Source organism: Gracilinanus agilis, chromosome 5, assembly GCF_016433145.1.
Source record: "Gracilinanus agilis isolate LMUSP501 chromosome 5, AgileGrace, whole genome shotgun sequence".
In the NCBI taxonomy this organism is placed as follows: Eukaryota; Metazoa; Chordata; class Mammalia; order Didelphimorphia; family Didelphidae; genus Gracilinanus; species Gracilinanus agilis.
The window spans coordinates 200,063,135-200,089,423 of record NC_058134.1 but is presented as its reverse complement, the minus strand read 5'-3'; positions in this window follow the sequence as shown (position 1 = coordinate 200,089,423).

Here is a 26,289-nt window from a genome sequence, read left to right as displayed (position 1 = left end):
CAGTTGAAGGAACTGAAGATATTTAACATGTAGAAGAGAAAAACTCAGGAAGCTAAGATAATTACTTTAGATGTTTGAATGACTGTCAGCTGGAAGACTATTAGACTTGTTCTACTTGGCCCCAAGGACAGATTAGCTTCACTGGCAGAAATGGCAGAGGAATATTTAGACTTGACATAAAGAGATACTTCCTAATAATTAGGGCTATAGTGGAATGGGTTGCCTTGGAAGTTAATGAGTTCTTCAGCAGAGATCTTCAAGAAAAAGCTAAATGACCAACCACTTGCCAAGAAAGTCAGATAAGGGATACTGTTTGGATATGGACTAGAAACTTCTTGACTTATCTCTGACTCTAATATCCTATGATTCAAGATCACATGTTATCTAATACGTTCTTAGGCTGCTTTAAAATAAATGAACCTTTGTGTTAATTTAGAAAGGCATCTCTCTAAGACTAAAATCAACCAATGGATAAGCACCTTTATGTGCCAGGCACTGTGTTCAGTGTTAGGGATAAAAATAAAATAAAGGAAACAATTCTTCCTGCAGAGGAGCTATATAAGTTGCAGAGCAGATGTCCGTTTGAATTGGTAGAGTGAATTCTCTCAGCAAGAGTCCCCCAAATTTATGAAATCACACGCCCAGTTAAACCACCACCATTGCTGCAATAACTTCAACTGATCAACAAATACGTTTCTTACAGAAGGTACAGAAGTTAGCAAGAATCTAAATCAATTCAATTGAACAAACATTTCTTAAGCATCTACTAAGCCCATTGGGGCCATCAGTATACATTTATTAAGCACCTATTCAATATGCCAGACCTCTTGTTAAGCCCTGGGGATACAGAAAAAAGGAAAAAGATAGTCTTTGTCTTCAGGGACTTCACTATCTAATAGGAGACAATTCTGCTAGAAGCTAGTGAAAATATACACTTTAAGAAATGATGTGGTCCCTTTCCTCATGCAGTTTAAATTCTGCTTGGAGGGTAAGTGAAGCACACATAGCTAGGAAACACAATCTATTAATACTCAAATGAACTGGAAAGGTGTAAAGCAGGGTGCTATGTAGGGTGAGAGGGAAGGGGTATCCCTGAGAGGAATAGGGAGGAATGAATGAGGTAGCACTGTTGTAGGGCTTTATAAGATAGATAGCTATTCAACAGATAGGGAGGGGGGCCATCTTTTATTGTGGTAAGAGACTTGAGGAACTTAGAGACATTCAAAAGGCTGAGTGAAGGCCATTTGTGGCTTAGTACTCATATATGAATTCAAATGAGAATCAAAACTCAACTTTAATGAAAGTGAACATGTTTATTAATAATATCATTCTGAAAAAGTAAGGAAAGGAAACAGTGAAAAAAAGAGAAAGCAGTGGATATCAATAGCTGAAATGGATTCAAGGGAAATCATTATTACAAAGGAAAAGAAGTCCAAGAGAACTGCATGTTCCATGAATAAAAATTACTATCCTAATAGCACAAACAAAGACTAACTTGATGTATGAGAAAGATGAGAAGTGTAGAAAGAACTGAGTTGGCTGAGCTGAGAGCTGTTTAAAAAGTTAAAATGCAAACGCAAATGAAATAAGAAGTGGAAATAGCAAGAAAAGACAAAAGGAAAAGCAGCTGGGACATGAAGAGAGAAAACAAGTAAGATTAAAACAAGAAATGAAATACAACTGGAACTGGGAAAAGAGAGAAAGAAAAGTGGAAAAAAATTTCTTTAAAGGCAAAAGGCATAAGAGAAGGCAAAATAAAATATTGGCCTTTTATTCAATTGAAAGAGGAGCCTAATCATTGGTGACAGCAAATTATAGCTACCCGTATTTCTATAACACTTCAAGATTTAAAAAGTCCTTTCCTCATAACAATTCCATGAGAAAGGCATGTTATTCGGTCTTGTCCAACTCTTTGTGACCTCATTGGGGTTTTCTTGGCAGAGATACTGGAGTAATTTGCCATTTCTTCTCCAGCTCATCTTACAGATGAGGAAACTGAGTCAAAAAGGGTTAGTGACATGCCCAGGGTCACACAGCTAGTAAATGTCTGAGACCAGAATTGAACCCAAGAAGAGGACTCTTCCTGACTCTAGACCTGGGAACTCTATCCACTATATCACCTAGCTGCCCCCATGAGAAAAGCAAAGGAAGTATTTAATGAACATTTGACACCATACACAACTGAAGCTTCACCTCGGCCATGTGGCTTTTAAATGGTTTATTGAAGATTGCATGGAGCAAAGCTGGGATTTAAACTTGAAGTCTTCTGACTTAAAAATCAGTGGTATTTCTTCACTTGTTAAATAGCAATAGTAATACCTGCATTGTTAGAAATATTGTTTTCTGTAATGGACAGAGAGCCAGCCTCAGAGTCAGGTATATCTGGATTCAAGTCTACCCTTTGATGCATAATGGCTATGTGACTCTGGGCAAGTTATTTAGACTCTCAGCACTCAAGACTATAAATTACTGAACAGCTGCTGATTTTCATCAGGACTCCTCCAAAGAATGCCTTGTAATACTTTGCCTCACAGGGTTTTTGTGAGGACCAAGTGGGGTCAGTCAACAAGAATTTATTAAGGTAGCCTCTGTGCTGGGGAAACAAAGAAAAACACTCCCATTCTAACTGGAGAAAGAAGATGCAAACAGCTTTTCATACAAGATGGAGAGAGACAGAGAGAGAGAGAGAGAGGGCAAATGGAAAGAAATCTCAGAGAAATGTGCATCCAGGGCTGAGAGAATATGAGGGAGGCTAGGTGTCAACCACACTAAGGAAGACACTTTCTTGATTACCAGTGACTTATCGGGATATATGAATCAGTCAATCAGTCAGTCAATAAACATTTATTAAGCATCTGGTATGTGCCAGGCAAAACCATCATAGGCAAATAGGGTAATGTCAGTGTGTAACACAAAAGGCTTGACAAAAACCTACACTTGTGAAAATATGAGACTGCTGGTCAAATCCTTCAAAACTTGGTCATAGATGGCATTACTATATGTGAATGTGAATGTGAAGCATCACATAGCTTTGCAGATAGGTACTATTTTGACCTCTTACTTCTGGTTTCTCCCAATCACATATCCATAAATGGGATCATTTTGATACCATTCCTTAGCCAGTGATGAATCACCAAAGTACCAGAATGATATTCTCTGGCAACACCATCTTTTATTTCTCTACAAACTTCTGCAAAGGAGACTTGAATTGTTTAGACATTGGTTGGTTCTCAATTCACTGATTACAGTATTCTACCAGTACTATGAAGAATCTGGGATTGGTATTGACCCCAGAACCCCAGAAAGACTAGCTGGGTCTAGACATTACAGGGTTGCAATATCTAATTGTTTCTTGATATCTAAGACTTCTCTGGGAAACTCCAAATGTACTATGTAGTAACCCTAACAGGGATAGACCTTCTCATTCAGTTTAACTGGAAAAAAAAAAAGGTATGATCACAAAGTGCCATCTTGGTATGGTAAAAATATGCTTATTCAAACAGGATAGTGAATAGGAAGATTGGAATAATGTATTATTAGAATATCAGTGGAATGCCACAAACCTCATTCCCACTTTTAACTAATTACCAAATCAGGAGAATGTTACAGATATGGTTTACCTAGAATTGTTGTTTTTTTTTTTTTAGCAAAGCATTGATCAAAGCCACACAGACTTTTCATGTTATAATCACTTGTTGACTTGAGAGTAACAATTTATCTCCTGCCCCCTGCCCCTAACGATGTAACTTACTTTCCTCTTTCTCTTCATCTTATTGTGACCTTTATCTCTTCTGTCATTATTCTTACATGTATCACATCATACTTCCATATTCATTCTCCATTACCTTTCCTTATATCCATCATATGATTGTAACCTGGGGCTTAATCTTGGGTGCAAGTATAAGACATTCCTTGTTATCGGAGAAAATGATTCCTCATCACTCTATACTTTCATGAAGAGTAGAGTTAGGGTCTGTCTGTTTGTCTGTCTTTCTCTTTCTAGATACCTCTCCACAAAGAGACCACAGGAACATGTATATTCTCTCTTTAGTTGGAAGCACTTTAAAAATCCAATTGGTTGATAAATTATATATTCATCTATATTAGTCTCTTTAAAGCATTTTCCCCTTTTCTTCTTAATCTGAATTGTTTTATTTGTGTATTCAATTTTTTCAATTTCTTATCCTTCATGTATTAGTTTCTCCCGTAGAATTTAAAATATTTTTAAATTAAATGTTATTTAATTTAACTTAAATAAGTTATAAATAATAATGTCATTCTTTTTATTATAATACGCAATATACTATACTATAAATAAAAACAATAAATTAAATCAAATATTTTATTCATTATAAGTACATGTAAATTATTAAATATAAATATTATTAAATTAAAAAAATTTTAAATAAAATTTTGAAAATAAAAAATAAATATTAAAAAATATAAAAATATTTTAAAAATAAAAATTTAGAAATCCTTTATTAGGAACTCCTTTAAAATGGCTCTACCCTAAAACTAGGGTACTTGTTAGAGTATACCTGGTTTTCATTTCCTCTTTTAAACTCTAAAATGATATAGTCACTCACTCCTAATGTGTCCATTATTTACATCCCAGCAAAAATTCATCTTGGCTAATGATAGTCAGATCCAAAATAGCAGTTCTCATTACTTCCCCTACTATTTACAGAATGACATCACCATCAAGTCAAGGCAAAAAATTATTATTGGCTCTGTTTTGGGCATAGAGTTTCATCAAATATTAATATAATCAAAGTCCTCTGTCACTAATGAAGTGTGCCTCAAGATCAGGTTTAGGATTTCTTCCTCAAAGTCTTCATCCATTTCTTCTTCCTGCACAGGTGGTCTGTAGTACATTCTAGTGACAAAGCCGCTNCCTTTAAAATGGCTCTACCCTAAGACTAGGGTACTTGTTAGAGTATACCTGGTTTTCATTTCCTCTTTTAAACTCTAAAATGATATAGTCACTCACTCCTAATGTGTCCATTATTTACATCCCAGCAAAAATTCATCTTGGCTAATGACAGTCAGATCCAAAATAGCAGTTCTCATTACTTCCCCTACTATTTACAGAATGACATCACCATCAAGTCAAGGCAAAAAATTATTATTGGCTCTGTTTTGGGCATAGAGTTTCATCAAATATTAATATAATCAAAGTCCTCTGTCACTAATGAAGTGTGCCTCAAGATCAGGTTTAGGATTTCTTCCTCAAAGTCTTCATCCATTTCTTCTTCCTGCACAGGTGGTCTGTAGTACATTCTAGTGACAAAGCCGCTTTTGTTTCTGTCTCTATTCATTTTCATACAAATTTTTTCTACTGTGATTCCTCACCCTGATTCCTAGATTTCCTTATATGAGTATATCTTTGTTTTGAAACATAGTATTACTCCACCCCTATTATATACTACAGAGCAGCTAAGTGGTATAGTGGGTAGAGTGCTGGGCCTGGAGTCAGGAAGACTCATCTTCCTGAGTTCAAATATAGCTTCAGACACTTATTAGCTCTGTGACTCTGGGCAATCACTTAACTTTTTTTTTTGCCTCACTTTTCTCATCAGTAAAATGAGCTGGAAATGTCAGACCACACCAGTATCTTTGCTAAGAAAATCCCAAATGGGGTTACAAAGAATTAGATATGACTGAAAAATTGAAACATAATCCTATTTATTCACTATCCTCTTTTGAATAAGCATGTCTTTTCAAAGCCAGATTCCAGTTATGAGGCCTAACTCATCAAATCTCAGTGATAACTATATGTTAAAATTTTGCCTCTTTGCTTTAGCCAACTCGGGTTGCTTGCTTACCTGTACCCTGTGAATTTGCATGTGGATATTAGAGTGTGTTTAGTTTTGCTTTTTTTGGCTGAGTCCTTTCTTGGGTCTTGTCTCCTACGGATTTCTGGTTCCTGCATTCATCTTCCTACATTGTTGCTATTTTTTAGGTTACCTGGCTTAGATAAACAGTGATAATTTTCCCTTTCCTTTTCTTTTTCAATAAAAAGTTATTTTGATTGGGTTTGCAAAACACCTGGCAAATACATTTTTATCAGATCTTAGGTGTGTTTCAAAAAGGCACAGATTTTTTTTAGATGGTGTGAAGGGACCTAGAGATCAGTTAGTCCAGTCCTTTTCTATAGGCTCCAGAGATTAAATTACTTGCCCCAAATTGCACAATCAGTAGTATGTAGCAGAGCTAGTATTTGAGCCCTAGTGCTCTAAATCCAAATGAGATGTTCTTTCCACCCTAGCATACTTTTCTGACTCTCAGGTTTGAATTGCTTGGAGGCATTTTCATGAGTAGTGACTTGGAGAAGGGGTGTGGGAAGGAGAGTGTTATTAGCTAAGAGGAACTTTAAAAATAACCTCTGTAAACTTCTCTATTCTGAGGGACTTTCATAACTGTTAATTTTCTCACTTTATTCACTTTGAATGGCTGCTGGTTCAGTCCCAGGTAAAGGGCAGTGAGGAAAATAATTGGTTAGATTTGGAAAATAAAAAGGTTCTGTTCTGAAAAATTCATTCTATCGGAGATAGAAAAATTGGCAGTGGAATGAGTGAAATGACATCATTTTTCTCAAAATAAATGATGCCCTAGAGCCCTACACCAAAAGCACATGAACAGAAACTATTGCATACATCTTCTTCAGTGGGAAAGTAGCAAGAGCTGGCAAAAAATAGTAATGGTGGTGGGGCAGCTGGGTGGCTCAATAGGTTGACAGCCAGACCTAGAGACAGGAGATTTTTGGTTCAAATCTGGCCTCAGACACTTCCCAGCTGTGTGATGCTGAGCTAGTCATTTAACCCTTCATTGCTTAGTTCTTGTTACTCTTCTGCCTTGGAACCAATACATAGTATTGATTAGAAGGCGGAAGGTTAGGGTTTTAAAAAGGAAAAGAAGTAGAATGGCATCTCTCCACAGGTTATTTCTAGCTAAAATTGCTTCAATTAGCTTCTTCAGTTGATTTTTAGCCATGTCCAAATCTTCATGACCTCTTTTGTTGTTTTCTTGGCAAAGATAATAGAGTGGCTTGCTATTTCTTTCTCCAACTCATTTTACAGATGAGGATACTAAGGCCAAAAGGGTTGAGTGATTTGTCTAGGGTCACAAGGCTATATTTAACTCAAGAAAATGTCTTATTGACTCGAGCTCCAGCATTCTATCCACTGTACCACCTCGCTGTCCCAACTAGTGGATCTTCCAAAATGTGACCTAAAGCAACTCCATGTAGCCACTTGCAACCAATTCTCAGTAAGAAAATTATAATTTAATTTCAACTGACCTCAAATCAAATAATGGTTCACATAACTTTGAAGCTTAAGTGACTTTTCTGACCTTTATGAAATTTCTTTATCCTACAAGATTATTACTGAGAACCCATAGACTGTGCAGGGAGCAGAAGATTTCAGTTTCGTGGGATGCTGCCAACTTATTAGTGGTGTATACTTTCGGTCAGGTGACTAGTGTGACTCAAGTCCTGTTTGGACTGTATCTGCTTGGTTATAGGAAACAGAGGAAGGAGAGTTAGAGTCTTCAGAAGTTTTCTGGGAGATCTAGCTCGTCTTTTAAGGTTATTCCTTACCATCCCTTCCAAATCTGGTTTGCGCAGCTTCCTCCAAACTCTTTCATATCAGTAAAACCAAATTATTCCAAATTTGTAGAATTGCAAGAATAAGTGTCATGTGTCCCTCCCCCTGCTTCCAAGTTGGATCACACTTAATTTATAACAGTAAAATAATAGTGATTTTAAGATTTTAAATTCTATCACATCCTCTGGTAAGTCATTCCAATAGTTAGTGAGCCCAACAGTTTTTTCTGACTTTTATTTAATCTAAATCTAGATTATCTTTGGATAAACCAGAAAATCTCTGCATTTTAATTCATTTTTGAATTTGAATTTAATTCAATTTTGTCCTGCTCATAGACTTTAAGGGGAAAATAGTCAGCAATGTTAAAGCTACTGGGGAGGAAATTCATTCTTATTCTTCATGTTGCTCCATTCAGGGATGCCCTTCTCTTTCCTCTCCACCAATCCATGGCACTTCTATCCTTTGAAATATTATTTAAGATTCCCTTTCTTTATGAATATTTTAGGTAATGGCTTATTTCCTCTCCCCTCCACCCTGATTGATCATTTGCCTGTCTGATGAGGAAATTCACATACGGAGTTTACCTTATATAAATTAAATTACCTTATATAAATTATATAAATTAACGTTAAAAAACAAGTCCTTCTACTTTAGAATCAATACAAGCATCAGTTCTAAGGTAGAAGATCAGTGAGGGCTAGGCAATAGGGGTAAGTGATTTGCCCAGGGTCACACAGCTAAGAAGTGCCTGAGGCCAGATTTGAACCCAGGAACACCCCCTCCTTCTCTAAACCTGGTGCTTTATCCACTGAAAAATCTAGCTGCTCTAATAAATTAACTTCTAAAAACAATCATCTTAGTAATCGTTTGAGAATATTTTCTAAATGAATGTGATACTGCCTCTGGGTTACTGTCCAAACAGTCCTTGCCCTCAAAGGTTGGGTGCCTAGGAGGCAGCTGACACTAATTTGATGAGGTAAAACTCCTTCACACTTCATAAAGTCTAACAAGACTTAGACTTCTTTTTTATTTTACCCCCTCCCCCAACAAGTTAGCACCTCTTATCTCTGCTACCAGTGTTATAATGAATTTCTGGGACAAGATCATCAGTTGGAGACCTCCAAATGTACCCAGGTGCCATGAGCCAGGGCCAAAAGTCAGTTGGAGCCAACCCTATGAATACCCATCATGCACAACACAAAGAGGGCTCATTCTGGAGCAATCTTGGGTGGCAGGAGGTTCAAGAGAGGGAGGGTAGACCCTATATCTGCAATTCAGTTTTCTTGCCTGAGAAACCTAGAGAGCTATTATATCTATTACAAATAGAGCTGAGAGAGAGCAGATACCAATGTCATTCAAGAAGATCATCAACAGCCTTCCCTATTCTTTGGCCTGGCTTCTGCCAAACTGTCTCCTTTCGACAGCAGCCCAGGCAGGGAACCACTGAGAAGTTGTGTGTGTTGTCAACTTCTCTAGTTCCTCAACCTGGGGTTGGTTTGAATGTTGATATGGGCTATTAATGCGCTGTTTGGATAATGCTATGAGTCTGACTGCGTGGCTGTCTTCCCCTTCACAATGGCTTTAGATATATTCACCAACCAGGAAAAGTACTTCAATCTTTGACTTGGTATCAAACAACTGTACCTAATTCTGGCTTAACAGGGTTAGGAACAAGGGAAAGGATGGAGAATCTGGGAATGCTATTGCTAATTATCTAAGGAGATGATCAAAGCTACAGAGGTTGCTGGATCAGGTAGAGGCTGGAGATTCTTCACCCTCTCACTAACTCTGGCTTGACTTGGCCAGAGCCAGACCAAAGAATAGGGAAGGCTGTTGATGATCTTCTTGAATGACATTGGTAACTGCTCTCTCTCAGCTCTATTTGTGATAGATATAATAGCTCTCTTGGTCTCTCAGGCAAGAAAACTGAATTGCAGATATAGGGCCTACCCTCCCTCTCTTGAACCTCCTACCACCCAAGATTGCTCCAGAATGAGCCCTCTTTGTGTTGTTGTGCATGATGGGTATTTATAGGGTTGGCTCCAACTCATGGCACCTGGGTATATTTGGAGGTCTCCAACTGACGATCTTGTCACTCAAAGTGGTATCCATCTTGTCCCAGAAATTCATTGTAACACCAGTCACCTTCTGTGATTATATCAATGGACCTGGAAGGTGGGGGAACCAATCCCCCCACTATACATCAATATTTCTCAGTAATATTGTTATATAATTTTCTTTTTCTGCTTTAGGTTTCCCAGATTTAAGTATTTAGAACATATTTGTCTCATAAAAAGATTCTGATGAAATGTATTAAAATGAGAATTGCTCTTTAAATGTTTGTTATAATTCAACTATAAATCTCTCTGGACCATACCTTTCCTCTCCCCTCTCCCTATAATAATTGCTTATTCAATTTTACTTCCCAAGATTACATTTTTGGAGATCTCAACATTGGGTTCTAGTAATATAGATATTTTGCATTTTTAAGGTAATTATACATTTCTTTTAAATTCTTGGTTATGCTATCGTAAAACTTTGTGTTTGGTTCTGATAATCATTTCTTATAAATTTTCCAGTTCATTTTATTTTTAAAAAGTTACCTTTCATCTTAGAATGAATATTTTTTTGCTTTTTTAAACCAAAAGTTTTATTGATACCTTTTGATTTTACATCACAGTTATCTCTCAATACATCTCTCACAATGATTCTCCCTTTTGACAAAGAATGTGTATTGGTTCTAAGGCAGAGGAGCAGTAAGGGTTAGGCAATGATGATTAAATGACTTACGTAGGGTGATACAGTTAGGAAGTGTGCTATCATCTAAAACTCACCTGCAATTCTATATGCTATTTTATGAACAAATTGGCCTCAATAGAATACGACAAAGAGGTTATGACTTAAATACAGTGTTTAAAGAAGAAAGGAATTTGTTTGAGTAGCAATAATGTCTCTTCACCCTCCCAGGTAATCAGACTGCAAATAAGTGCTGATAAAGGTAATCTGAATCCAGATTTGAAAGGAGGACCTCTCATCTCAGGCCCGGTTCTCAGTCTACTAAACCATCTAGCCACCCCCAGTCAGTTCATTTTAAATTTTGAGATATTGATTTCTCTTCTTTTTGAACAAATTAGCTGAAATTTCATTAATTCATTAGGCTTTTTGAAACATTGGCTTTTAGTTTTTGTCATTTCTATAATCTTTTAGAATTTTGCTTATTTCTCTAATTTTTTAGTTAAAACTTTTTTGATGTTCTAGTTTTTAAATTTTACATACTAGGGTCACTAATCCATGCTTTTCCTATCTTGCTAATGTATGTTTTTATAAATATAAATTTTCATCTGAAGAAAAATTATTTTAGAAATTTCAGAAAATTTGATATGTTATTCTCTTTCACATAGTTATTGTTTGTCTGATTTGTTCATTGACACAGTAATTGTTGAGAATGACATTTTAAATATCTCCTTGAGTCTTTTGTTCATTTCTATATATTCATCACTGTATTATATTATGATCTAGATAAAGGGATAGATGATATGTTTATTTCAGATGATACAAAGCTGGGAGGGATAGGTAACATATTGGATGACAGGTTGATTTGTTGAACTGTACTAAATGAAATGGGTTTTTATTTGTTCATTAAGAATTATCTTTCTCTACCCCTCATCCCCTTGTTCTTACTCCCCTCCCATTCCCTGTCTTCCTCTAACTTTCTCTTTCTGTTTTCTCAGCTCTTCTCTGCACAACTACAGAGAAATTGCAATAACTTTATCAGCACTTATTTGCAGAGTCTGATTACCTGGGAGGGTGTAGAGACATTATTGCTACTCAAACAAATTCCTTTCTTCTTTAAACACTGTATTTAAGTCATAACCTCTTTGTTGTATTCTATTGAGGCCAATTTGTTCATAAAACAGCATATAGAATTGCAGGTGAGTTTTAGATGACAGCACATTTTTATGGCTGAAATGGATAAGAATTACTGTTAGGCAAAGTATCAAATAATTGTAGCACCTTGTTGGATTTGGAAACCAGAAAAATATTGATGATGAAAACAACTTACAGAGAATGGAATCTTTTTTATTTATGAGGCATGGAGAAGGTAGGAGTAGAGCTGATGAGAAGTCAAATGATTAAGGAACATAAACAGCACAAAGGTAGATATGGAAGCTAAATTCCTCTTCTAGACTTAATTTAAATATGACATTAGCTGTAGTTTAGGTCAACTCATTGGTGATGAAATGTGACTTTTTCAGGACAGGATTAGCAGCAGTGAAGCCTCCATGTGTATTAATATCAACATCAATGGTGGGATCCATCAGTATTTCCTTTATCTAACCACTGGTTCCTTCAAAGGAGAAACCACAAAACAAGAATGACTTTGAAATGTTCATTAGTCCAGTCTCCATTTAACCTTTCATCCTCTGGTAAGTCGTGCTGCTTTTAAAAGCTTGTCTTATTTTGCATCTATTGTATTGAGTTCCTCCCTCCTTTTCTTAGATTTCTATGGGCAAAGCCTTTGTTTCGAACTCTGGGAGAACATGGACAAAAGTTGAACAAGACGAGGAGGTCTGGATGGATGAATTGAAAATCTACATTCTTGGAGAGAATTACAGAATTGATGAGGTCACAGTTCCAACTGGGTATTTGAATAGGTTCCCTTTGGTTTTTTATAAGCAGCTTTCCCTTATTTTCAGTAGCTGCCAAGTCATTCATAGACTTTTCCTTTTTTCCTTATTCCACTTTTATCAAAACAAAACCAAAAAAAACCTTCCCCACCCTCCATTAAAAGAATGAGTTGTTTTTAAAACTCTATTCCTCCTGTTTTCTAAGTTCACACCCACTGGCCCTTTTCCTCTAGAGCTTATGAAAATTCGACCCTACAGGATTTGTGTCTCCAGTCATAAATCTGTAAGTCAGATCAGGGTTTATAAGACTTATCCTCTCTCTCTCTCTCCTTTCTTAACTATATCCCTCTTCCCTCTCTTCCTGACTCCTTTCCCCCCTCTTTCCTTCTATATTACTTTTTCTCTCCCTCCCTTCCTCTTTACCTTTGTTCCTCCCTCCCTTCTTCCCTTCCTCCATCCCTCCCTCCCTTCCATCCTTCCTTCCTTCCTTCCGGAGAATTTTAGTGGGAAGAGACCACAAATATCTCCTAGCCTGGCTGACCTTTACCAAAAGCATGAAGTCATGAATCCTTGCCCCAACACCCCCCAAAAGTGATATGCAACTTCTGCTTAAAGTTCTTTAGTGTTAAAGAATTCACAATTCTTCTGAAGCCGGCCCTTTAGTTTTTTGCATAGCGATAACTATTAGGAAGTTTTTCCTTATGTTGAGCTAAAATTTGTCTCAAATAGCTTCCACCTACCAATCTCAGAACTATACTTTGGGACCAAACAATACATGTGTTATGCATTTTTCTTATGGCAGCTACCATTTCCTCCTTAAATCTTCTCTTCTCTAGAGTAAACAGCCCGGATCATTTTGACTGCTCTCCATACAGTATAGTTTTGTATCTGCCTTCTCTGTTTTGTCAGATTTTGTAACTTGGGGCAGGAGAAGGTGGACTGTTGCTGTAGGGCAACTGGGACTTCTTGTTGTCTAGCAAGTATATTGCTGCTGCTCAGTTTTACAGAAAGACCTAGACAGTGACAATTGCTCTGGAACTCTCATCTACTTCTCAGGTGAAAAAGTGGAACTACTCAGGAACAGTTGATTTTCCCTTTATAATGAAAATCAGTCATCCAATATTTATTAGGTATATACTAAGTAGAGCTATTACCAGACATTTTACCGGGTGCTGGGAAGCATACATCCTTTGGGGAAAACCAACATGTATATGTATAAGCATACGCAAGATAAACACAGAATAAAGTCAAGGTCATTTTTGGAGGGAGGAAAGATGCTAGCAGCTAGCAGGAGCAGGAAGGTCTCATGTGGAAGGAAGTATGTAAACTGAACTTTGGAACAATGTAAGGATTATGGGATAACCTGTTCCTAGGCATAAAGATTTGAGTTGGACTTTCGTGTGTGAGGAATAGCAGCAATGCCGGTTTAACTGTACCAGAAAATATGTGTACTTATTATGAACCCAGAAAAGTAATTTGAAGCCAGTTTGTAAAGGACTTTATAGGTCAATTAATCAGGAAACATTTATTAAGTGCCTACTCTGTGTCATGCAGAGGAATTTGTATTGGATCCAACAGGGAGTATATATGCATATATGTTGATAGATATGTATAGTTATAATATAAAAATATGGTCATATTTAGCATTTGAAGGTCTAGCATCAATCAATAAGCATTAACTAAGTACCTATTAACCCATGTATATATAACTACCTAGTCTATCTATCCATCTATCTGTCTATCTATTTGTCTGTCTGCCTGCTGTCTATCTATCTACCTATCCATCTGTCTGTCTATTATCTCTTGGTCTATCTATTTATCTGTCTGTCTGTCTACCTACCTGTTTAGTTTGTGCATAGTTGTTTGCCCGTTATTTCCCATCCACTCCTTAAGTGTAGGGATTGCCTTTTGTCTTTCTTTGTATCCTTGGCATTTAGCACAGTGGCTAGTTATGTCCATATTTCAATTACAGTATTACTGAGGACTCTTGGTTCAGTTATGTGGTCATTTCTAAAAAAATAATCAAAACCCAACACTTTATACAAATATGACTTCTGGAAGCTGGAAGAGGGCCTTTTATAGTCATCTCTCCACCCATGTGCATGTTGGGTGATAACATGCCTTGTCAATATAAAACAATATATATATGTATATATTCATGTGTATGTATATGTATGTATTATATATCATTATTCATCCTTTCTTTTTAAGAGGATCAGCGACAACATAGGGGGATATCTTGACTTGCACCATGAATTCCACTTAAGTGAGGTAGAGTTGCACAGAGTCATCAGTCTTACTCTTTCTTCTTGAGTCATCAAATTTCAGTGGCAAGATCAAAGTCAGGATGACAGGCAATGATCCAAGATACAGTGGACAACCTTTACATCTTCAAAGTTTGACAAGCACTCCACGGTGCCTGCTCCAGCTATTTTTATTGCCTCTGGAACAAATCATTCCCATCCACCTATTCTTCTGTGGGTTGTCTTCACATCTTTTGGGTAACATTTCCTTAACTCCCCAAAAAGTGTTAAGTCTATAGGTTACTGTCAGCCTGGTTTAGCTCACTTACCAAGGCAGTTTTACTGAGATTTGGCTGCTGCATATGCTATATAGCTTCTTGGAGTCACAATGTGAGAACTGGGTGAAATGTAGACACCAAAGGTGAATGAGCAGTCCTGAAAAGAATTGGGCAAGTCCTTAGATCAGAGCTCCTAGTCTTCCTTAAACATCCGATACGTTCCCTCTTATGTGTGTATGTGTATAAAAATAATCAACAGAGGGAAGGAGCTAGCATAAAGGGGGATTATGAAAGATTCTTAGAGATGGTAGAATTTGAATTTGGGGACTTCAGGAAAGTCAAGAAAACTGGAAGGAGGGAGAGAATTCTAGATCTGTAGAACAGCCATTGAAAATGCCCAGATTCTGGAAGTGGAGTGTCTTGTGCAAGGAACAATAAGGTCAGTGACAATGGATTACAGAGTACATTTGTGAAATAAGATATAGGAAGTCTGGAAAGGGAAGAGGTGCCCAGATTATAAAGGGCCTTGAATACCAAATACAGCATTTTGATTTTGATCCTGGAGGTAATAGGGAACCACTGGAGTTTATTATAAGAAGATAGGGGTAGGACATGGAAAGAATTGTGCTTTAGGAAGGTCAATTTGACAACTAAATGGAGGAAGACACTTGTGACAGTTATGAGAAGAAACTTGAAGCAGGGAGATTCATTAGAAAGCTAGTGTTAGTCTAGGAATGAAGTGGTAGTACAGTGTAATTCTCTTTGACCTGTTCTTAGGACCTGTAACTATGTAGGAATTGCAATCATCTTTGTTGTAGTTGTGATATTCCTGATGCTACTTTTGCTTATAGTCATCTTTTTTACATCAAGATCCACCATGAACTACAAAGATTTGACATCATCCAACACATGGACCTCATCCAGTGGTTCCCAAATTTTTTTGGCCTACTGCCCCCTTTCCAGAGAAAATATTACTTAGCCCCCTAGAAATTAATTTTTAAAAATTTTAATAGCAATTAATAGGAAAGATAAATGCACCTGTGGCCATCACCGCTCTCCTGGATTGCTGCAGGACCCACCAGGGGGCAGTGGCGCCCACTTTGGGAATCACTGTACTTAGACCTAGGACTCAGTCCTTCCTGGTACTCTCCCAGATTCAATTGCTCCATCAGAGAATTGTTATGATGTTTGCTTTGTTTCTGATATATTTCTGTTTTAGATTTTTCTCTTTTTTTCCATTCATCACATTTCTTGAGTACTAGAGGTCAAAGTTGACCTGTGGCAACATTAAAATAATTTACTTGGTGGAAGATCCTCTGGAAGATATCAAGGATTTTATCACAGGAAGAATTCACTTATTTATTTATTTATATACTGTGTTATTCCTGTGTTAGGGTTCTGGTTAAAGAGACTCTCATCAGTCTCTGGACTTTTATATTTCCTTTATTCTTATGAACTCCTGGGAATGCTTCCTCCCACAAAACCTGGTTAATTTATAAAAGGTATTCCTGCCTACATGAGCCCATTACTTTTGGGAGAAGGGAGGGCTTGAGAGTCATAATGGTCAACCTCTTCATTAACTGTTCACCAGTCAGAGATGTCTTGGGATGTCTTAGGGAGGGACTGAATAACAAGCTTCCAAACTGTATTTATAGATCTGTCTGATGTAATATAGGATTTTAGCATTGCCATGTTGGCTTAGGGCAAACCTGTCAGTTGCCCTGAATGGAATGTTGAAGAGGGCATAAGCCACTTGGCAGATACAAACTGGCAGTTGAGCCGGGAGTATAAAATTCCTGGATACCCAGAGCTGGTTTCTTCCCTGACCTGACTTTGTCCTGACCACTCTACCCCTTCCCCTGGGCCTGGGAGGTGGGAGAAAAAGGATGGTGGGATTGGAAGAGGGTGGTTTGGGAGTGAGAACATGGGTAGCTAGGATTTTAGGACCAAATCTTTAAGAGCTTCTCAATATTATTATTTATCATCATCTACAAATTAGCTATTAGATCAACTCAATTTCCTAACCAGAGACCACTTCACTCTAGTCGAGGGCTGCCTGCCCTCAGTCTGCCTAGACCTTCCAAGGACCTTCTTCCAGCTTTAGCCAGATTTTAGCATTTCCTAACCATCTTACCATTGCCTTGTTCCTTCCCCAATTACCAATAAACCCCATAGCTTTGACCAGTGAATCCTGTGGTTTTATCCCCTACTATCAAATGCTAAGAGGACAGACAACAGGCAGGGATTCTGAGCAGTTAGGGCTGGAACAAGCTCTGTTGCTGAGGGGCAGGAAGCTCTACTTCAACTTCTTGCCAGTCTGCCATTAACCAATAGGAGGCTGTTTCCTCAGCATCTTAAAGGAGCCTGTTAGGTGGCAATGAGGTTTCACTGGGCACTCAGTTCCCAGGATTTGGATCTTTGTACTTCCATAAACAAGTTACAAGCCCAACTGAGTTGCTCACTCCATCCTGACAACCAGCACTATCCTCCTGCTTACTTGATACCAGCTCAAGGCCCTTGTTGTCTCACTTATTCATTACACTGAAAGACCTTTGTAGTCTTTAATCATTAAGAATATTAATAGCCTATTAATTTATTGATTATAGGCTAAACTAAACAAGAAACTGGAATTCTTATCTCCAAAAAAGACACTCAAATATTTTAATCATAAAGCCACCAAGGGACAGAATTTGATTGGAGCAAATCTTAACCTTTTATTTATTTACATTGGTCTAGTTTCCCCTCCTTTCCTGAGTGGACTAAGAAGTAATTACCTAAGCAGACATAAGGAGTTGGAGGGCCTTTCATTTGCTCGGCTTATGGATCATGATGGGAGCTTGACTAGCTGAATTAATTGACTTTAATAAGTTATCAGTGCTTATTATCTTTGTTGAATATTTTTCTGTGGCTAAGTACATCTCTTCTTATTAACTGCTTTATGACCTATGAGTGTCTTATTTTGTTCTAAAATGGAAAGTGAAACACCAGGGGACTCACCCAGAACATAGAACATGTGAATAGAAAGAAGAGAACAGATGCAAATAATGTTTAAGTTAAAAAGGCAAGACTGGCAACTATTTGGATTTGTGTGTTGAGGGAGAGTGAAGAGTCAATGATGACTAGAAGAATGGTAATGACCTTGACAGTAATATGGAATCTTGCAAAAGATATTTGAAGGAAAAGAAAATCAACTCTGTTTTGGGAACCTTGAGTTTAAGGTGGCAATGTGACAATTAGGAGAAAACATCTAATGGTGATATGGGACTAAAGTTCAAGAGAGAAGTTAGGGCTAGACATATAGATGTACCAAGCAAGTATCTCTACAGAATTGAAAACAAACCCTGTGAGACCTGACAAAGTAGAAAAGAAGCAGAAAAGAAAGAAGAGAGCCCAGGGCAGAGCTTTGGGACATACCAATAGTAAGAAGGCATGATACAGACATCAGACCAGTAAAGGAGACCAAAAGGCCAGTCAAAATAGTAAATTAATGGAAAAAAGCACTTAGTATATGCCAGGCACTGTGCTAAGCACTGAAGATACAAATACAAGCAAAACAATTTTGTCTTCAAGGAATTTACATTGAAGTAGAGGAAAACATCTATAGGGGAGCATTTGCCAAGGAGGAATATTTTGGACAGGGAAGTCAGAAAGAACAGTGATTAGAATAATAGTGCAGTTTATTGACATGTCTTTACAAAGAGCAGTAGTGTTCTGATTACTGTTCAAATTGGAAACTGGAGGGAAGTATGCCACAATGGAATGGCTTGGAGATAACTAGAAAATGGTGTACAGAGCCAAGCACAAAAGGAAATCGGATGAAGTGGTCATTGGTCAATTTCCAGGGTCACAGGAGTAGGACTTTTAATTCTAGATGGAAGTGGAGTTTGGAAAGCAGGGATAATGCCAGGGAGATAGTGGGGAATTGGCAGAACCAAGAAAGAGAAATGCCATGAAAACACAAAGAGGAGAGTGGATCCACAAACACTGATTGATCATTAGTGCCAACTACTGCAGAGCAGTTAAGAAGGTGGAGTTCTGAGGAAAAACCATCATTTATAGTAATAAAGAAGTCCCTGGTTACTTGGGAGAGAGAATGATTTCATTCAAGGTTGAAAGCCAGATTATAAAGGACTGAAAAGTAAATAATAAAAGGAGGGAGAATGACATCATTGAGATTAATTTTCCTAGGAGCTTGACTATGAAAGGAAGGAGAAAATAGAATGATGGATAGAGAACTTTTTAGGTTGGGGAAGAATTATTTTGTAAGCAGTAAGAAATGAGTGGATGGTGAAATATTGAAGATTAGAAAGAAAGGACACTAAACAGAGTTTGGAAAATGAGCAGAATGCTCGCTGATACATCTCTCTACATGACTGGGGGACTTGCTTCCCGAAGGGTCATGATGAACTGTAATGGAAGTTCCCTGCGAGACTGTAGAGCATGTATGGATTTTATGCAACTGGTTCTAGGAGAAAAATCACATGGTGAACACACATATACATATATTACATCTGTCTATCTTCATATCAATCAATGTAAATAGACCTTCTCTGTGCTTTTCCTCTGCATTTGTTCTTTTATTTTAGGCTAAGACATTGGACACAACGATATTGCAAGTTTTTAATGGTCAAGAGAATGAACCTATCAGACATTCAGGAGTCTTTGGAATCTGGGAGTAGAGTGCATGCTATCTTTTGCAGTCAGCTTGGCATCAATCCCTGAAGTTACCATCACAACCTAGCCCAGAGACAGCTGGGATTGAGACTAATTTGGCAGTCACACAACATCTGGACATAAAATTAGTTGAAATGTTGCTTTGTAGAAATTATGCTAAGTTCGAGCCCACTCTCCCCCAGAGATCGAGGAGAGGGGAGAATATGTCCCCAAGATGTCGAGGGTGAATGTTTGTTCTTCTGTTATTTGCTATCTTCAAAATGAATATCCATTTATAAAAACTAATTTACAGTTATTGGCTAAATGGACTAGGGTGCTAGTCATTAACTAGTAATTAAAAGTTAATAAACATTTATTAAATGCCTACAACTTTCCAGTCTCTATACTAATAGTGAAGAGACAAGAACTAGTAAGGGCTTGAGCCTACAACACTAGAGAGGAGACATCCCAAACTTCTCAGAAGAACCCATACAGTAGAGAGAGAGAAACTTAGCTGTCTGTCTCTGTTATAGTGGGCCAAATCATATTCCATTCAGAGGGGTGATTATGAATAAAAAAATAAGATAATTATTTCCTTCTTTTACATGATCAAGAAGGTCTTGGTGAATTAAAAAAAACATGAATTTCCTGTCTTTTCTAATTAACACATTCTTTTTTTTAAACCCCTACCTTCTGTCTTAGAATGAATACTATGTATTGGTTCCAAGGCAGAAGTTTCAGTGGTAAGGGCTAGGCAATAAGGGTTAAGTGACTTGCCCAGAGTCACATAGTTAGAAAGTGTTCAAGGCCAGATTTGAACCCAAGACTTCCTGTCTCTAGGTCTGGCTTTCAATCAACCTAGTCACCTAGCGGTTCCCCTACTTCACACATTCTTAAAAATAAATTCTTATGAATAAAGGGAATTTTAATTTTGCATTTTCAAAAAAAATTAGGTTATATCTGGTTGACAAATAATGCTGCCACGAGTTATTATTCTTACAAATAAGGAGCCTTGTTAGTCTAGTGCAGACATGATGATAAAGAAAGAATTTTGATGACTCAAAGCAGCCCATCACCACCAGAAATAACTGAAAGCATATGTCCTGTTGCTCACAGAGCAAAGAGATACATTTCTGCTCAATATTCCCCCTTGGAAAGAGGGAACAAAAGCCATGAGGGACAGAGGATGGGTGAGAATACATAGAGTACTTGTCCTCTAATTTGCTTTGTAACCCTGGATCAGTCTCTCGACATTATTGATCTGTGAAAAAGGAGAGTGAGAATAGAGGGTCATTTCTAAGGTTTCCTTCAGTTTTATCTTTTCTCCCACCAAACATACATAACAATAAAGCATCTCTCTTGCAAAAGGTTTTCCCCTACGTGGTGCACATGACACAGGATAGAATTTATTCTGCAGTCAATCCCAAAGTCCAAAAAAACAGCTTAAAGAGGGCCAACAGAGATGTGATGTTTGGCTGTAGCCATGATAACTGGGTTTGGGTTTTGTCATTAATTCCACCAAATATGTATGGAATTAAGTAAAGGTTTCTTTCCTGGGTCCCTGTAAATGATTTTTAGTAGTTCAGGAGGCCCATTTGAACAAGAGGTTACATGGATTTTATTTCAAAGGAAAGAATGTCAAAAGAAATCTTCCAGATGGGAATGGTCTCCAGATGTTAGTGCAGGCTCTTCCAGATGTGTGGAATAGCAGGATGGGAGGAGGTGGTGAGGGGAGTGAAATGCCTTGAATGTCTGCAAAATGAAATGGAAAAATCTCTCTCAACCACAGGGGGAAACAGGACAAAGCAAAGAGAAATTAAATAAGAGCCACAGAATGCAAGTTAAACTTTTCAATATGGGCCTGACTGTGTCAAAGTAAAATTCCCAAAGCGTATTCATATTTTAAACTACAGAGTACACATTAGGAGCCCCACCTCAAATGGTTTACTGTTCAAGAGAAAACTCAGAAGCTATCTTGCTTGGAGGAAGTAAATACTTTTCTCCAGCCATAAATGTACCTGATTCAGCCCCAGGCAGTGGGTCGCCTTTGGAGGTATTTCTCTGCCAAGAACAGAACAGAACGTACCTGCTAGAAGGTCGCCAGTATCTTTTGCAAATCTAATTTGTTATGAGAACAGACAAGAGGGAAGAGGGCTGAACTCAGGATGGAATAAAGGAAAAAGTGAGATAATGAGTACATGAAGGCCTTTATTCCAGTTTCATGTGGGCTGTGTAACATTCTGAAAAAGAATACGGGACTTAGACCGAGTAGGGTCTGGGTTTAAATGCTGTGTCTGATGCTTCCTTGTGATCTGACAGTACTAGACAAGTCAGCCATTCAAGTTCTATTTTGCCATTTGTAAAAAAAAAAAAAAATATTAGTTCCTGGAATGTTTGCCATACAATGTGGTTCTGAGGCTCAAATAGATATGTATATAAATGTTCTAAAGTGTAAAACTTTAAAATGCTATAAAAACCTGAGTTGTTATAATTAATTGACTTTTTAGGGACTTCCTGTGGCATTTCTCTCAGGTATGAGATGATTTTGTCCATTATAATGGCTCTCGGATCTTTATTTGTTCATTAAATTTGGAAAAAATATATGAGGGACAGCTAGCTAGATGATTCAGTGGATAGAGAGCCAGGCCTAGAGACAGGAGGTCTTGAGTTCAAACCTGGCCTTGGACACTTCCTAGCTGTGTGACCCTGGGCAAGTCACTTAACCCCTCTGCCTAGCCCTTACCTATCTTCTGCCTCAGAACCAATACACAGTATTGATTAAAAGACTTTTTAAAAATGCAATGGTATTTAGATGCAAGCACACTGAGTTTACCTCCAAGCCACCCCAATTTTTGGCCACGGTACATGTCAAGATCAAACATCTAATATCTTTCTCAAGATCCTTTTGTCTCCAGGAGGTTTTGGATTAAGTTTCATTCTTTTCCTTTGATCCCCCTCCTCTTCTCCAGGGAAGACCTTCTGGCCTCCCTGTTTGCATGCTCTCTTTTCTTTTTTCTTTTTCTCAAACTCTAATCTTCTATCATTTAAGGATTTAGGAATTATTTTTGATCAGTTATTTTCTGTTATCTGACTCTGTGACTGCATTTAGGGTTTTCTTAGCAAAGATACTGAAATACTTTGTCATTTCCTTCTCCACCTCATCTTACAAATGAAGAAATTGAGGCAAACAGAGTTAAGTGATGTACTCAGGGTCACACAAATAGTAAATGTTTGAGGCTAAATTTGAACTCAGGAAGAGGAGTTTGCTGGACCATAGACTCAGTACTCTATCTACTGAGCACCCTAACTGCTCACTTTAGGAATCATGAAAAATCAAAGAAGGGATTAAAATGGCTCTTTTCATGGATATGACAATAACTGACAACAGAGAAATTAGATATACTTCACTTAACCTCCTTAGACATCAGTTTCCTCATCTGTTAAATGAGAGGATTAGATTAAAGCAGGGGTTTCTGAGGTCTGTGAAATTGTTTTAAAATATTTTAATAACCATATTTCAATACAATTGGTTTCCTTTATAATTTTATGCCTTTTAAAACCACATTCAGAGAAGGAGTCTATAGGCCTTGCTGGAATGCCCAAGAGATCCATAACACAAAAAACGTTAAGAACCCTTAGGCTAGATGATTTTTGAGCTCCCTACAAACTTTAAACCCTATGATTCTACTCAACTGTTTTTTTTTTTTTTGGGTTTGTTTGTTTTCTGGTCCTTTTGCCAAGAAGAATTATCTTTTGATGCAAAAGAGCAGAATAAAAATAGGTAATGGAGGACTGAAATCCAGGATTAGTAGATGAGCCTTTATCCGCCCTTGATGAGTTTAAGTCATAAGGTCCAGTGAATTTTAGGCCATGTACTAACTGAACTGGCAGATATTATTGCTGAGCCACCATTAGTGTTATTTGAAAGGCATTGGAGAATGGGAGAGATGCCACATGCCTTGAGAAGGAAAAATATTGTTCCAATTTTCCAAAAAGGGATAAAAGGAGAGCTCAGAACTATAGAACTGGTGGATTTGACTGCAATCCCTGGCAAAAACTGTAAAATATGTTAATAAAGGGATAGTTAAGAAACATTTAGAGTAGAGAAAAGCGATCATTTTAATCTTTCAGAGCTTTGTCAAGAACAAGACTCAGAGTCGGGGAATCATAGAATCACAGAACCTTCGAACTGGTAGGTTTTCTAGTCCAACTCTACATGCCAGACTAACCTCATTTCCCTTTTTGACAGGGTGTTCCTAGGCTAGTAAATCATGGGGAATATAGTTGAAATAATTTGCCAAGGTTTTAGAGAAGCATTTGACAAAGCCTCTTTTGCTCTCCTCATGAACAAAATTGATAGGAGTGGAATAAAACAACAATATGGTTAGAAGTTTCCAGAACTGATTGTACCCAAACATGACTTAATTTCATATTAGAGAAAGATATTTATTGAAGTTCCCCAGGGATTAAAAAAATTATTTTTTAGCAATAGCTAGAACAAAGGTATAGATGGTATGTTAATAAATTAGCCAACGATACAAAGCTACTGGGCATAGTGACTTTGGTGGATAATAGGTTCAAAAGGCTAGATAGAATTTTAGCCTTAATATGATGAAAATTAAAATTTTTTATTTTAATTTATTTTTACTATTTATTTACTTATAGATTATGTATAATTTATCAATTTAATTAATTTAAATTTAATATATTTTAAATTTTTATATAGCCACTACATAAAGGTCTATGTTGTTATTTGGTTGTTCCAGTCATGTCTGACTCTTCATGCCCCGATTTGGGGTTTTCTTGGCAAACACACTGGAGTAGTTTTCCATTCCCTTCTTCAGTTCATTTTGTAGAGGAGAAAACTGAGGCAATCGGGATTAAGTGATGCTCTGTCCACTGTGCCACTTTGCTGCCTCACATAAAGTCCTATACTTGGGTTTAAAATCAATTTCACAAATAGAAGCAATGGAAACTATGAAAAAAATCTGGGATACTTAGGGTCTATAAAAATTTAATTTGGGCTGCATTAAGAGAAACAGAATGCCCGTGTTATAGAAGGTAATAGCCCCATTATACTTGGCTTTGGTTAGACCACATTTGGAATGGAGTATTTCAGTTCTAGGTGCTACATTTCCAGAGTGGTAAACTGGAGAACATCCAAAATAGAGGGAATGGGATGGCAAAAAGCCTTGAGATCATGCTACAAGCAGATTAGCTGAAGGAAATGGGATGTATTTATCCTGGAGAAGAGAAGACTTGGTGGGGAAAGGGCGGGTGGCTGTGCGGGGGAAAGACATGATAGCTGCCTTCCAGGATTGGATTATTTTCTTCTTATTACCAGAGGAGAAAATTAGACACTAGAGGTAACAGCTGAAGAGAAGAAGATTTAGGCTAAATTGAAGGAAAAACAATTTGAACTCCCCTAAAGTGAACTGGGCTGCTTTGTGAGGTAGCGGGTTCATGATCTCTTCAAATGAAGGCTGTATGCCTGAGGGGTTCAGGGAAGATGAGTACGTCTGGGTTTGCTAAGCCCTTTTCAGAGCTACTTTCCTCTCTTGGTGCCCTCTTGCTACCTGGCTCCCACCTGTGGCTCCAAGAATCTATATAGCATGTGCAGCAGTTGTACCCTGGGAACCTATCTCTGAGGTGGGCTAAACCAGGTTGAGGGCAACTGATGGGTCTCAAACCTGTCAATGACTTAGGGGGGTTTCCCACTGAAGACATGTGAAGGCTTTCCCTGATGGAAGAAGCAGATGAGAACAATGTGTTCTAACAGCCATGGAGATGGCTAAAGTGGATGCTGCGGAGCCCTTTGTGCTTAGTTAGGCATAGAAGAAGCCAAGGTTGTCCACTATGTCCTGAGCCATTGCCAGTTGTCCTCACTTTTATTTTGCCACTAAACTTTAATGCCTCTGGAAGAGAGAGTGAGGTCTATGACTGTGCAGCTAAAATCGCCTAAATGCAATCTACATACATCAAAGGACATCACCCAGTGACATAATTTTGGTCCTCCTTGAGTGAAGGACAATATGAATATGAAGGACAATAGCTATAATCCTATGACCACTTTGGCTTGTGGATTTTGAATTTTATTACCAGAGCTGAAAAACAGATAGCTTTGTGGCATTTGTTCTAGAGAGCAGATAGCATTCCAGAGTTATTTTTTTTTTATTTAAAGTTTTTTCAATCAATAAAAATTTACCTTCTCTCCCTGATCTTTCTCCCCCCTACCTCTTTCCACACTGGAAAGAAAGAAAAAAACAAAGTTCCTGTTGCCAAGTGAAACGCATTCTTGTATTTGCCATGTCCACTCTGCACTCTGTGCCCATCATCTGTCTGGGTGCAATGTTTCATCATTAGTCATGATTTGTCATTGTGTTGATCAAGGTTCCTATTTTAAAGCTCTTTGTCTTCATAATATTTTTGTTGCATAAATTGTTCTTCTGGTTCTGCTCGCTTCACTCTGCATTATTAGTTCATGTAAACCTTCCTAGGTTTCATTGAAAGCATCTCCATCTTTTATTACAGTGCAAATAGTATTCCATCACATTGATATACCATAAGTTGCTCCGCATTACCCAATTAATGGACACCCCCTCAGTTCTTTGCTTCTGTGAAAAGAACTTGTTTAAATATTTTTGTGTGTTCTTAGAGTTTGATTTGTCAATCTCTAATAAATCTCTTAACCTATCTTTCTTCTCTTTTCCTCTTCTCTCTCCCCTCTTTTTCTTTCTTTTTTCCTGTTGAGTTAAATTCATTTCTGTATGTAACTTTGTGTGTATCTATTCCTTCTTTGACAAGGTTAGATGAGAGTGTAGTCCCTTTCTACTTGTTTGTATAGATGTATACAAATCTTCTACTTGTGCACCCTAATTTT